At 37.9% G+C, this 12328-nt stretch overlaps 1 protein-coding gene across 5 annotated transcripts in view; it reads left to right on the top strand.

Annotated features, from left to right (window-relative positions):
- PRKD1 (protein kinase D1) overlaps positions 1-12328 on the top strand; it is a 317005-nt gene that overhangs the window by 169406 nt on the left and 135271 nt on the right. The window lies entirely within an intron of this gene.

Genomic DNA, 12328 nt, shown 5'->3' with positions numbered 1-12328 from the left:
AATTCTTGAGAAACTCTGATTGTATTGTTCCTTTCTCCCCTCTGGCCATCTTTGCTTGTTATTTCTTTGACTAAAGGAAATCCATTTGCTTTACTGATTCTAGATTTCACTTCCTCAAGTTCCTCAACTTGTTCAGAGCCCAGACCTTGGTTGCACCGATTATAATTCAGCTGGACTTTGCTTTGATTCACTCCAATTTGTCTTTATCTTTGTTTATCAGCTATCACTGTGTGAGGTCCTGGGATTGCCACATTTTCACTGTGTAGCTAGATCCTATAAACTTGTTTCATTAGATAAAAGAGTAATAATGTTGTTTATAGGGTTGCCGCTTGCTAAATCAAAAAAGCAAAAGCTTTCATGTGTTTTCTGTAGACAATACCAACCACTTTAATTTATTATTATTTTTTCATATATATATTTTATTCAAGTATAATCAATATATAGTGTTAAATTAGTTTCAGGTGTACAGTATAGTGATTCAGCAATTCTACACATTACTCAGTGCTCGTTATGAGTGTACTCTTAATCCCCTTCCATCTATTTTACTCATCCCTCCCACCCACCTCCTCTCTGGCAATCATCAGTTTGTCCTCTATAGTTAAGAGTCTGGTTTTTTTGTTTTTTGTTGTTGCTCATTTTTTTTGTTTCTTAAATTCTACATGAGTGAAGTCATATGGTATTTGCCTTTCCTTGACCGACTTGTTTCAATTATCATTTACCCTCTAGATCTGTCCATGTTCTTACAAATTGCAGGATTTCATTCTTTTTTATGGCTAAGTAATATTCTGTTGTACATACATACCACATCTTCTTTATCCATTCATCTGTTGATGGACGCTTGGGCTGCTTCTATATCTTGGCTATTGTAAATAATGCTGCAATAAACATAGGGGTGCATATATCTTTTTGATTTAGTGTTTTCATTTTCTTTGGGTAAATACCCAGTAGTGGAATCTTACTGGATCATATGGTAGTTCTATTTTTAATTTTTTAAAAAGATTTTATTTATTTATTTGAGAGAGAGAAAGGGAGAGAGACTGGGGGTGGGTAGGAGCAAGAGGGAGAAGCAGACTTACTCTTGAGCAGGGGGTCCGATGGGCTAGATCCCAGGACCCTGGGATCATGACCTGAACCGAAGGCAGACGTTTAACCGACTGAGCCACCCAGGCACCCCTCTATTTTTAATTTTTTGAGAAACCTCCATGCTGTTACCTTTTGTTGGCTCTTTCACAAAACTAGTACACCTGGCCTCAAAAAACTAGTGCCTCAAAAACTAATGATGTAATGTATGGTGATTAACATAACATAATAAAAAAAACAAAAAACAAAACTAGTGCCTTAGACATATTGTTTTTTAAGTTTCCTATTTCTGAACAGGAGGGTCTGTCTGTAATAAATTATTCAGGGAAATCATGCCCTGGATCCATTCTCTATATAATTCATATTAAACTCATAGCCAGGCTGCTTTGCAAATAATGTAATACTTTTTATGAATCCTTTTTTTTTCTTTTGCCTGTGGCAATGTCCAGAAATATATGAGAATTTTTAAAATTGCATTTCAAAATTTAATTTATTTTTCTTTCCATTTTACTTTTGTTGTCAAGCACTTTATAGTGATGCCAGACAGATTGAATGCAAGCTAGGTGTGGGTGTGCTTGTGCTTGTGGGAGAGGAAAGAGGGCTGCCTGTTTGCGTGTTATCACAGTGAGTGGGGCCTGCTCTTCGGCACACTGACCTGACACAGCTCTGTGCATTGCCCTGCCGCCCAGGGAACAGCATGATGCTCCTCCAGCCATCTCTGCAAACCAAGACCCTCATTGTGCTTATACTCCACTTCTTTTGCCAGCCACCCTTACTGTTCCGTGTTCCACCTCCCCTGTCTCCATGGCCACCACTGCTGGGAGGGCATTTAAAGGCAGCCTTTTTTCTTACCTGTTGTCCCAATACCAGACTCAGGAAGGTCTCTCCTACTCTTATCAGCTAACTTGTTGGTATTTAAAAGGAGCCATTCTGTAACAGCCTACTTTCAGACTTGAACCTGGAGACTTTCAACTTTTTCAGTCCACATAGTCCCACGTCCCCAATGTCATTTAACCCTTAAATATTCAAGTATATATATTTAATTAAATATATGTATTTATAATTACTTATTATATATAATATATGTAGTATATGTGTTTTTTATATATACACGCATTCAATTATGTTTAATTGATGATCTCCCGCATTTCCCTGTTAGCTTCTTTGGTGGCTGTATTCTCCTCCCTCCTCTCCCATTCTAATGCTTCACATTGTGATTTTCTCAGTAAATGTTAAAAATGGTTTTTCCTTAACTCCCCCTCCCCCCATTATAACCTTGTTTCCCCCGCTACCCCTTTCCTTTCTGCTTGTCGTCGGTTTCCTATGCCTGAGCTCACCACGAAGGCATGGTCCAGCTCCTAGGTCCTCGCTCGGGCACTCCTCCTCCATCTTGCCTGCCGCTACCAAATCCACATCGCAGGCCCTGTCTTTTGACTGTAGCTTCCAGTCACCAGCTCCCTACCATCTTAGGACTGTGTTTTTCCCTTTCTTTTTCTCTCCCCACAGCACATGGGCCACCATGTGCACGTCTTACGTCACTGTGATGCAGTCTCAACTCTCTTGTGTTCTCTTACCCCCTCGCAGGGCCCGTTACGCAGGTCTGTAATCTGAATAACTTTACCATCCATTTTGGCCATTCCTGGTCCTGAGCTACACAGGGCTGCTGGACACACAGTCCCCTGCCTCTGTGTCTCAATGCAGACTCGCCTTTACCGGTCTTACTGCTGTTCACCAATCTCTTCTTCCCCCTGTCCCCACATCCTTTTGTTACCACAGTTGAGGTTCTCAATAAATATATATGAGCTGATTGATTAACTAGTGGCTTTCACATTAGAAGTTACCACATTTACAAAATTTTGACAAAATATTGATTTGTTATAAAAATATTATTTCTAGGTATATCCTCAATAGTAAGAAATAGAAAGTTCACATCTCCTTGCTGTGCACTGACTCAGCCCTTACCAGAAATTAGTGCCTGTGATGTGGGCAGGGTTGCGTTGCATTATAATTGGAGGCAAGACAAATGATTGCTAACGAAGGCATGTCAGGTGTGAACGTGAGGGAGCTCCTATCACTTACTCATTCCTGACCCAGTCCCAGAAGAATATGCAGTGCAGCGTAATATGTCATTTCCTGAAGGTGTGGTTAAGTATCAACTTCATTCAAAATGCAATGGCCAAAGGAGGTAGGAGAACAAAACACAGGGCGCACCCCCTCTGTTGCCTTTCGACCTGTTTGAGAACATAAACGATGCTGTGGAGATTTTCCTCTTAATGACTATAATTTTATTGTTCAAACTCATTTGTCCAAATTTTCTGTTTTTCCTTATGAAAGAAGAAATTTTACTCTGTAGTTCCGCATAAACATAATTTGATTCTTTTAATGTTTAACCTGTATTCCACCCATAGGAACATGTTCTGACATAAGAGTCCAGTAAAATGTGAGAAAATATGGAAAAAATTAATTTTGAGGAAGGTGAAATACTCTAGTCTCTTCAGGCAACCATCAAGAATTTTCTCTTGCTTCTGTCATTTTGTGCTGAGACCTTTCATCGTCTGTTAGTACTAACCAAGCTGCTCCTGGCTAATTTGCTGGTTTTCTCCTTTTTGAAAAACAGGGCTTGTATGAGCTAGTGCATTTAGACCCTGTAAGCCAGGAAAACATTGCTCATGGGTGGATGGGTTGGGTTCTGGAGAAAAAAAGAAAGAACTCCATGGAAGTTCCCCACCATGCACACTCCCACCACTGGCAAATTTTCTTTGTTAAGCAAAGGATTAGCATTGGTACTATTGTTATGGAGTAGGAAAACACGGCAAATGGAAATTTCTCTTACTAAAGCCAAAGTCAAGTTCAAGTGTGTAGTCCTAAACTATAAAATAAAGTTCATGGAATTTATCTGATACCTTCTTCATGATGGGTCTCTATCAAAGCCTGATAATTCAGCCGTAGCAAAGCAAATTAATAACCAGCACTGCATTCACATGACTCAACTCTTTGTTTTTTGTTTTGTGGGGGCTTGATCTCTAATGTGTGTGTGTGTGCGCGCGCGTGTGTGTTGCACGCAGGGGTGTGTGTGTGTGGGGTGTGTGTGTATCTAATAGGTGGTTAAATGGAAAATAGACAAGGACTACAAGAATTTCTCTAGTAAAATTACAATTTTAAAGTCTTAGAGCTAAATGTTGAATCTTTCCTTCTTTCATTAATGGTAAAAATCCAATTTTTTCCGGATATTTTTCACTAGTTTTTGCAATAGATTATGCAGTATTATTTATAACTTTTGCAAAGCGGTGTCACCACATGTGGCTGGTTATTTGTTCCACACCATCTAGAGATAGGAGCCTCATTAGAAAGCTAGTGCTGTAGCCCAGGCAGAGGGGGCTGTGGGCCTATTTTCAGGCCATGATTCAAGAGCTGAAAATGGGATAGAGAGATTAAGGAATATTTTAGGGGTAAAATTGAAGAGATATATGCCCATTTGGATATAGTTGATGAAGGAAAATGAGAATATGAAGAGGACTCTAACGACAGCTACAACCACCTAAGAGTGATCACATGCTCTTTCCCTCCCACCAAGTCTTGCTCTCACATGTTGTTCAATGTGTTTGTTGAGTGGTTTAGCTACTGCTCCAAGACGCTGGAGAACTAATTTCTTGGGCATCTAGTATCATTGATTTCCTTTGTGATTTTGTACAAGTTGCATAATCTCTGAGATTTAGGGGTTTTTGTGTGTTTTTCAATCAAAAAAGAACCTTACACTGGATGAAAGTATCAAACAGGGGTAATAGTGCCCGGATTCCATATTTTCTATTTACATCTTTGCAAAGACATTTAGTCATTCTGTGCCCTAGTTTCCTCATCTGTGAAATGGAGGCAGCACCAGCACGTACAGTGTGAGGTTACTACAAACATTAAAAATAAGTTAACGCACGTAAAGCACTTCAGAGATTTCTACACACAGGCAACTACACAGTAAATGTTAGCTGTTCTGGTTGCTGCCTTTCCCCACAATGTCCATGGTTGTTAGGGAATCCTGGTCTGACAACTTTGAGAATTGTTGTGTCAAACAATGTTAAAAGAGCTATTTATTGCAGGACTCTTAAGAACTTTGGTTCATGCTAATATGAAGCATAACTTTCTAAGATCACTTCCCAAATTCACTTTAACACAGATACTTGTTTTTTCCCAAGTATATAGTGAGTCTTGGCCTCAGCAATCTACACTGGCGATACTCCTCTGGGTCAAGCCCATGGACCAAATGGTCTGAGAAGGTCTATTTGTTCTCTCTACACATAGGCCACTTCTCTCTCACAGAGGGGAATACTTGAACCATGGAAAAACAGGAGTTAGGAAGAAAGAAAGCTTTGTTTACATAATAGCACAAGCTTTTGAATCTGTTTATATAAGTAATGTTTCCTTCACAATGACTCTGGGAGGTAGTGAAATCAGATATCTTAAAAGCTATAAAATATACATTTTAACTTGCCCACATCCTGCAGTGAGTAGTAGAGATAGTACCAGAACTTGAATCTAAGTGTTTAATCACTATTAACATTACCTTAAGTTCAGGTTAACCCTTTGAACTTGGACCAGTAAACAGGATTTCTTGAGGATCTGTTCAAAGAATTCCTACTGTGGTCAGTTGATATTTCAGGGAAATATTGATGGTATTTGTAACAACAAAACCAGTAACGAGCTACAGGTTCCACTGGCATTATTTTTATTGTAGAACCCTTATCCCCTCTTTTTCATGAAAAAATAAATATTTAATAAATATAAAAACTGTGATCAGGTTAAGAAAACACAGAGGCTTTTCTTCATAGAGTGACAGTACAAAATAGGAAAAAATATTTTTTCCTGCTTAAACAGGATCCCATCATATAATTTCACAACTCTGATCAAAACTGAAATATTGTCTAAGCATCAGTATATTTCCAGGAATCCTTATGACCATGTTTTTCTATTACTAGGATTCAGTGCCTAAACCATGAGCCAAAAAAGGTAAAAAAAATTCTAGCAAGGTCCTTTTTTCTTTTATAGAAAATGTAAATTATTGATTTGTGTGGTACTTTGCCAGTTATATCCATTTCTGTCAGATATAGGATACTGCCTAGCAGTGTTTTATACTCCCCTGAAATATGGATGGAGGAGGAAAACTGTGAGAGTGATATGTTAGATCACTGCATTATTTTCCCCAAGAATACATTAGATAGACGTAGTTTTGTTTGCTTTTAAGAAGAGAGAATTAATCGTGGGAAGCACCTCCCCAGTCTTCATACTGCTTGACTAATTAAGGTTGTAAAAGGCCTAGCCTGAGTACTCAATTTATATTTCTCTGTAGTTGTTTTGGACATCTAAGTGTTCCAGGCTTTGTGGTGCCAATTCCTGTCCAACTTTAGTTGCAATTATTTGTGCTGGTGGTTTTATAATAATGGAAAGCTTAAATGTAAGATTACAGGTCGTTACTCTTTTCTTCGAAGTAGGGTTTATGTTAAGTGTGTCTTCAGCATTTCCTTGTTATTATTGTTAATATTAATCCTCTTTCCATCTTTGTCTTGCAAGTAAACCTCATTTTAGGTTCTTTGTACTACATTAATCATTTTCATAGAAAAGTGAATACAAAGAGGAGGCTATTGGAATGTTTCCATAGACTTTCCACCTTTCCCAACTTGTGACCTCAACTGGGATATGGGGGCTTGGAGCACTCCTTCCTTACTTTGATAGTTTTCTTGATTATTTGTGTCTTTGTAGAGTGGAGTCTCTAGGGAGATGTGGCACAATAGTGCATTGCTTCTCTGTCTTTTTATACCCAAGTAACCCTAAGTGTCAAGGCAGAGTGAAAACATTCTTCCCAGGTAACATGGGGCATAAGACAAACCCTAAAGGGAAAAGTTCTTTGGAGAATCTTATTTCATTTGAAAACTTTATGGACATTTTGCATTCTGCTGTGTTCGATTTCTCTTGTTTAATTTTGAATAAATAATATTTCTCCCCCATGTTGTTCTTTAAGAAAAACAACATTAATGATGATGATATAAGGACGTATAGCATTCATGATGTGTTAGGCACTGTTTTAAGTGCTTTATGTATATTAACTCAGAAATATGCCTCACAGTTATTTTATGGCATATATCCACATAAATCCAGTTTGATAATTAGTGGACTTCCAGTCAAAGACAGGGCTGAGCTGCCATTTATTTCTTGCATAATGATTGGCAAGTCACCTCCTTTCCCTGAGTCTTTATCCATCACCTGTCAAATAGCAATAGTAGTATCTTGACTATGGTGTTGGGCTGTAAAGTCCATGAGGATAAATATAAAGCATTTCATAAGATGCCTGGTGAATGTGAGGTACTCTGCCTTCTTGTTCTACCTCCACCCACACATTTCTTGAAACAAGAACCACTTATTTTTATATTGAATCCTCAGGACCTGGCATGTCACATGCAATCAATGTCTGCTGAGTGAATGAATGGATACTTGAAGTAACAAAATGAACAACCCAATAAGCACATTATTAAATTGGTGCTTATATATGATATCCAGAAGTTACTGATGTTCTGTAGGAAGAATTTCAGTGCTTACTGTTGGCTCTCCTTGGCCTAATCTATTAGTAATATCAATATTATTATCACTTGACTAATCCTTTTTTTTCCAGATTCTTGCTATCTTCTATATGTTGTCAAAAACTAATTATTTTTTAGAAATTACTTATTTTTAGAAATCCAGTTCTGCTTTCAAAATATTTCAGCGTCTTTTACAACATTTCTCATGTAAGATAAGAACTAATTCATAAAACACCAGTTGTTTTCCTATCTGATTCCCACAACTCCTGGATTATGCTCATCACCATGACCAAGTAACTCATTTGCTACCTACCTCAATTCATTCTTCCTTCAACCAGTTTTCCCAGCCATTGCTCTTTTCTTACAAATATTCTTGCTCTCTTTCTTAAACGTGTTCAGTAATCACTCCTTTTGGATGCACCACCCCTCACCCCTCCCCCATGCTAATCTCACCTGCCTTCATCAGTTTAGTATCATTTCCTCATCTGGAGCCTCAGTGCTCTATACCTGCGTTAACTCTTAGTAATGACACTGGAGCTGGCCTCAGGCTCTGACTTCTCTATTTCCGTGTCTGGAAGGAACAAGGACTGATATCCTGGGATGCTGGCTGACCTTTCCTGCTCTTCCTCCTCCCCCCACCCCCAGTCCTCACATTGGAGCACCATTGCTTTATCCACCTAACAGAACAACTGTCTGTGCCTAAAGGTCAGCTGGCACCATCTATAGGAAAAGCTGAGTCATGTGCTCCAAAACCAGAGTCTAAATCTGCATAGATCTCTGTCCATGTACATACCGTGGTTTTCAGAGACAGACGTATCAAGCCTCTCTGTTCACACAGAATTAGCCTGAGGCCTAGTTCTTCACCATCTGGCAAGTGGATAGCCAGCCATAAATCAGAGTTTTTCCTTCTCTTCTCTTTTCATCTGTTACTTCTCTAATTGAAGCCAGTATTATAACTCATTCAGATAAACAGGAAAAGAACACAGAGGTAATGAAAACCACACAAAGAGGACTTTTTCTCTATATTTTCTGGTCTCTGTGTAACCAAAAATTCTTCATATTTGCTTCTTAGGGTGGAGATTTAACCGTCTCATGTATGTAAATCTTACCATGTTAACACCTCAATGTACAACAGGATCTCAGAGAACTTTGCATATTCAGAATCATTCTAGAAATACTAAGATACTAGCTCATTCTTTTTGCCTTTTTACATGAATTGGTATATAAAACACACACACACAAGTCTTATTAATCTACCTCATTTACCAGATTTGACTCTGAATTATGTGGGACTTATTTAAGAAATTGCACTCCAACTCAAAAATGAAGATTTTTACCCATCAGAGGTAACGAAATAGATGACTTACAGGACTAGACCCTAATATAAAAAATGTTTTAGGCAGTCACAGTATCTGGTAAATAGGTATTTCCTTGGCTCACTTCTATATAGAGGTGATATGAATAGGTTTTTTGTCATAATCTTTGAAAAAATTATTATTGTTCAGTTAGCACAAAATTCTTATGTTCTAGGCTCAAACTAGAGAATAAAACTGTTTCAGTTCTTATTTTGTTCATCTGTTATAGAAACACGAAATTATGTTCATGAGAATTGGCTGAGAGATAGGCAACCCCACCATTTCTCTAGTTCTGCCCTGTCCATACTAACTGTGAGTGGCCATACTTAACTAAAAGTAAGTAAAATTAAAGCTGAGTTCCTCAGTCACACTAACTGTATTTCAAGTGTTTAATAGACATGTTAACTAATAGCTGCCATATTGATATAAACATTTCACTATCAAAAAGAAGTTCTGTTAGAGCAGCTAGATAAACCACATTTACTCCTAAAGGTCTAGAACACATTGTTTGCACACACACGTACACACCCACCACAGGCTGCAGAAATGCCTTTACTGAAATGTCTTTGATACGACATTTAGAGGAATGTTAGAAATAACACACCTGAATGCTTTGGTAGTATATTTACTACCAAAATCTCGGGGGAGAGATTGTCCACTGTATTGCCCTGTGACTTCCTTATAGGACAAATTCCTCAGACTTTAGTACCCCAAAACAGCTTTATTTTCTGAGTAATGTTACTCTTATATGATGTCTGGTTTTTCTTCTTGCTTTGGCCTCTCCCTCTCAGATCAGAATTCATGGGCTGCCTTTAATATGACACAAGTCAATACTATGTCACTTTTTCTATACTAATTCTTTGTATTTGCCACAATATTCTATTTCCCCAAGTTTCTTAATTTATCTTGTTTCATTGAATGCTACACAGCATACCTTAGTGCTTAAAAGCACAGACTCTGGAACCAAGCCGCTTGAGTTCAGTTCCCAGCAGTGCATTTATTAGCTCTGTGGCATTGGGAAGGCTAGTTAGTGTCTGGGTGTCAGTTTCCTCACCTTCAAACTGAGGATGCACATGATAATCATGTATAGTATCTAACACACTACCTAGGACATAAGGAACTTGTGAAATCATATTAGAAATGAAGGAGATAGGAAGTGTAGATAGGAGAAAAAAAAAAGAAAGAGGTCAGGAAGAAAAATACAGCATCATGATATAGTATATAGACTAATTGTCTGATTGATGAATGGCGTCATTTCTTTGTTTTGTCTCACCTTTTTTCCAACATAAATTTTTGCTGGCTTACAAAAACATACAAAATATAATAAAATTGTCAGCAATTGACAGTGGATGTTGTCCAAGTTAGAAAAGGTAACTTTCTTTTTTCTTTTTTTATTTATTTGGGTAGGGGGCAGAGGGAGAGGGAGAAGCAGACTCCCCGCTGAGCAGGGAGCCAGATGCAGGACTCCATCCCAGGACCCTGGGATCATGACCTGAGCCAAAGGCAGATGCTTAACCAACCCAGGCGCCCAGAAAAGACATCATTTAATTAATGTAAATTCTAGAATATTTATTAAGAAGCAGTCATATAACTTTATCCTCACACTTCATAAGCTGCTTTGAATTCGAGGAAAGCCTGTTTTTGAAGGCCAAACCTTTTGTTGGTGTAGTGCCCATCTGTTTATTCTCAGGAAAACCATCTCTCTGGGTTTTGGGGAAATTTACATAGCAGCATTCTGAATGCAGTTTTTAAAATTTTTTGGTCAAGATTGATCAATAAAAATTGATATTGATCAAGACTGTTTATGATCTTACATCTTTTTTTTTTTTTTTTTCCTTTTTTGCTGCAAAGACATTAGCATGCTTTCTTGTCTTCTGCAGGGATAATTCCCTTAGTAATGCGAAAAAATTATAACATATACTTTGTTTCCCTATTCATCTCTCTCTCCAACACACACACACACACACAACAGGAGGGCTTGGAAGAGGAAAGGAAGGAAGGAAGGAAAGTCAGAATTATAGATACCATCAAAATCAGCGAAATAAAGGCATCGAAGGCTGCCTGTGTTAACAAAGGCCAGTTGGAGAATGGCTACTGCAGGGCTGTCTGGAGACCTCTATGGCATGGGTATTTTTGTTTGAGGTAAAGGATTGGGCTTCCCTTGAAAAGCTGTCACATACCCCTTTTGGATGTCCCACGATGGGCGGTGGCTTACAGCACTTCAGTTCAGTAGCTCCGACGTGCCACCATCTGCCCAGCACTTTCATTCTGCCGGTTGGCGTGTCGCTTATTTGCTTTTAACATGCAACCCATGTAAAAATCCCTCATAATCTGCCAAAATTAGAAATGCAGCTGTTTTAAGTCTTAAACAGCAATAGCACTATTCATTATGCCAGTATGCAGGAATAAAATAGAAAGATGTATTTGAAAAGAGCAATACTACACCAGAATGGATTTGTACCTCCACTTTTCTGGGTTATTTTTAAGACATCTATATAGCCAGTTACCAGTGTTGACTTCAGGCTTTAAAGTGAAGTTGACACATAAATATACCAAATATCTCTTTCCCTACATATATTTTAATACAAGAATTGAGATTTGAATCAAGCTCTGAGCTTTTTTTTTTTTTTTTTCATGTTGTGAGGCAATTTCAGCTTTTCAGTTTCTAGAAAATGACAAATTTTTTTTTGGCTAACTCTGGGTCTCATCTTATTCTATTTTTATTTTTCCTCAGAAGTTTTTTGAGGTTCTCATTATTATAACTTGTTAATCCTGAGAGCATGGTAATGTAAAGCTGTGTAGAGAATCCTCAATGAGTCCAAACAGTTGGTCCTCTATTAAAAAAAAAAAGAGAAAAAAGATTTTTCTCCCCACACAGTAATCCCTTGATGTTGAAAAACAAAAACCAAAGGTAAAGCAAAAACTACCCCTTGCTTCACTATGTTTTCCACAAGCAGTGTTTTAGGAATGATAGACATTAGGAAACAATGAAGATCTGGTATGGGACAGTCCATCCAGAGATACCTTTTTTCACAGAGATTAGACATAACTGTTCTGAAACTAAAGTTGCATAGTTTGAAATTGGTTTGCTCCAGCCTTTACACTTTGATATTCACATAGGTTTAAAGGTCTAAGTTGAATTCATTTGATGATGTGTTAATATTGCTCCCACATGAGATCTTTCACCATGTGGATTTTGAGCACTTAAAATCATTTGCATTTGTGAGAACTGACCTGTAAAGAATTACTTCCTATGGAAGCAGGTCATGAAAAGCAATGACAGAGCAAGACATAAGTTTGCTGAAATGGATGTACTTGATATGCATTTAT

Source organism: Phoca vitulina, unplaced genomic scaffold (assembly GCF_004348235.1).
Source record: "Phoca vitulina isolate PV1807 unplaced genomic scaffold, GSC_HSeal_1.0 scaffold7, whole genome shotgun sequence".
NCBI lineage: Eukaryota > Metazoa > Chordata > Mammalia > Carnivora > Phocidae > Phoca > Phoca vitulina.
The sequence above is the reverse complement of the archived record's forward strand: the minus strand, read 5'-3'. Positions and strand labels throughout refer to the sequence as shown.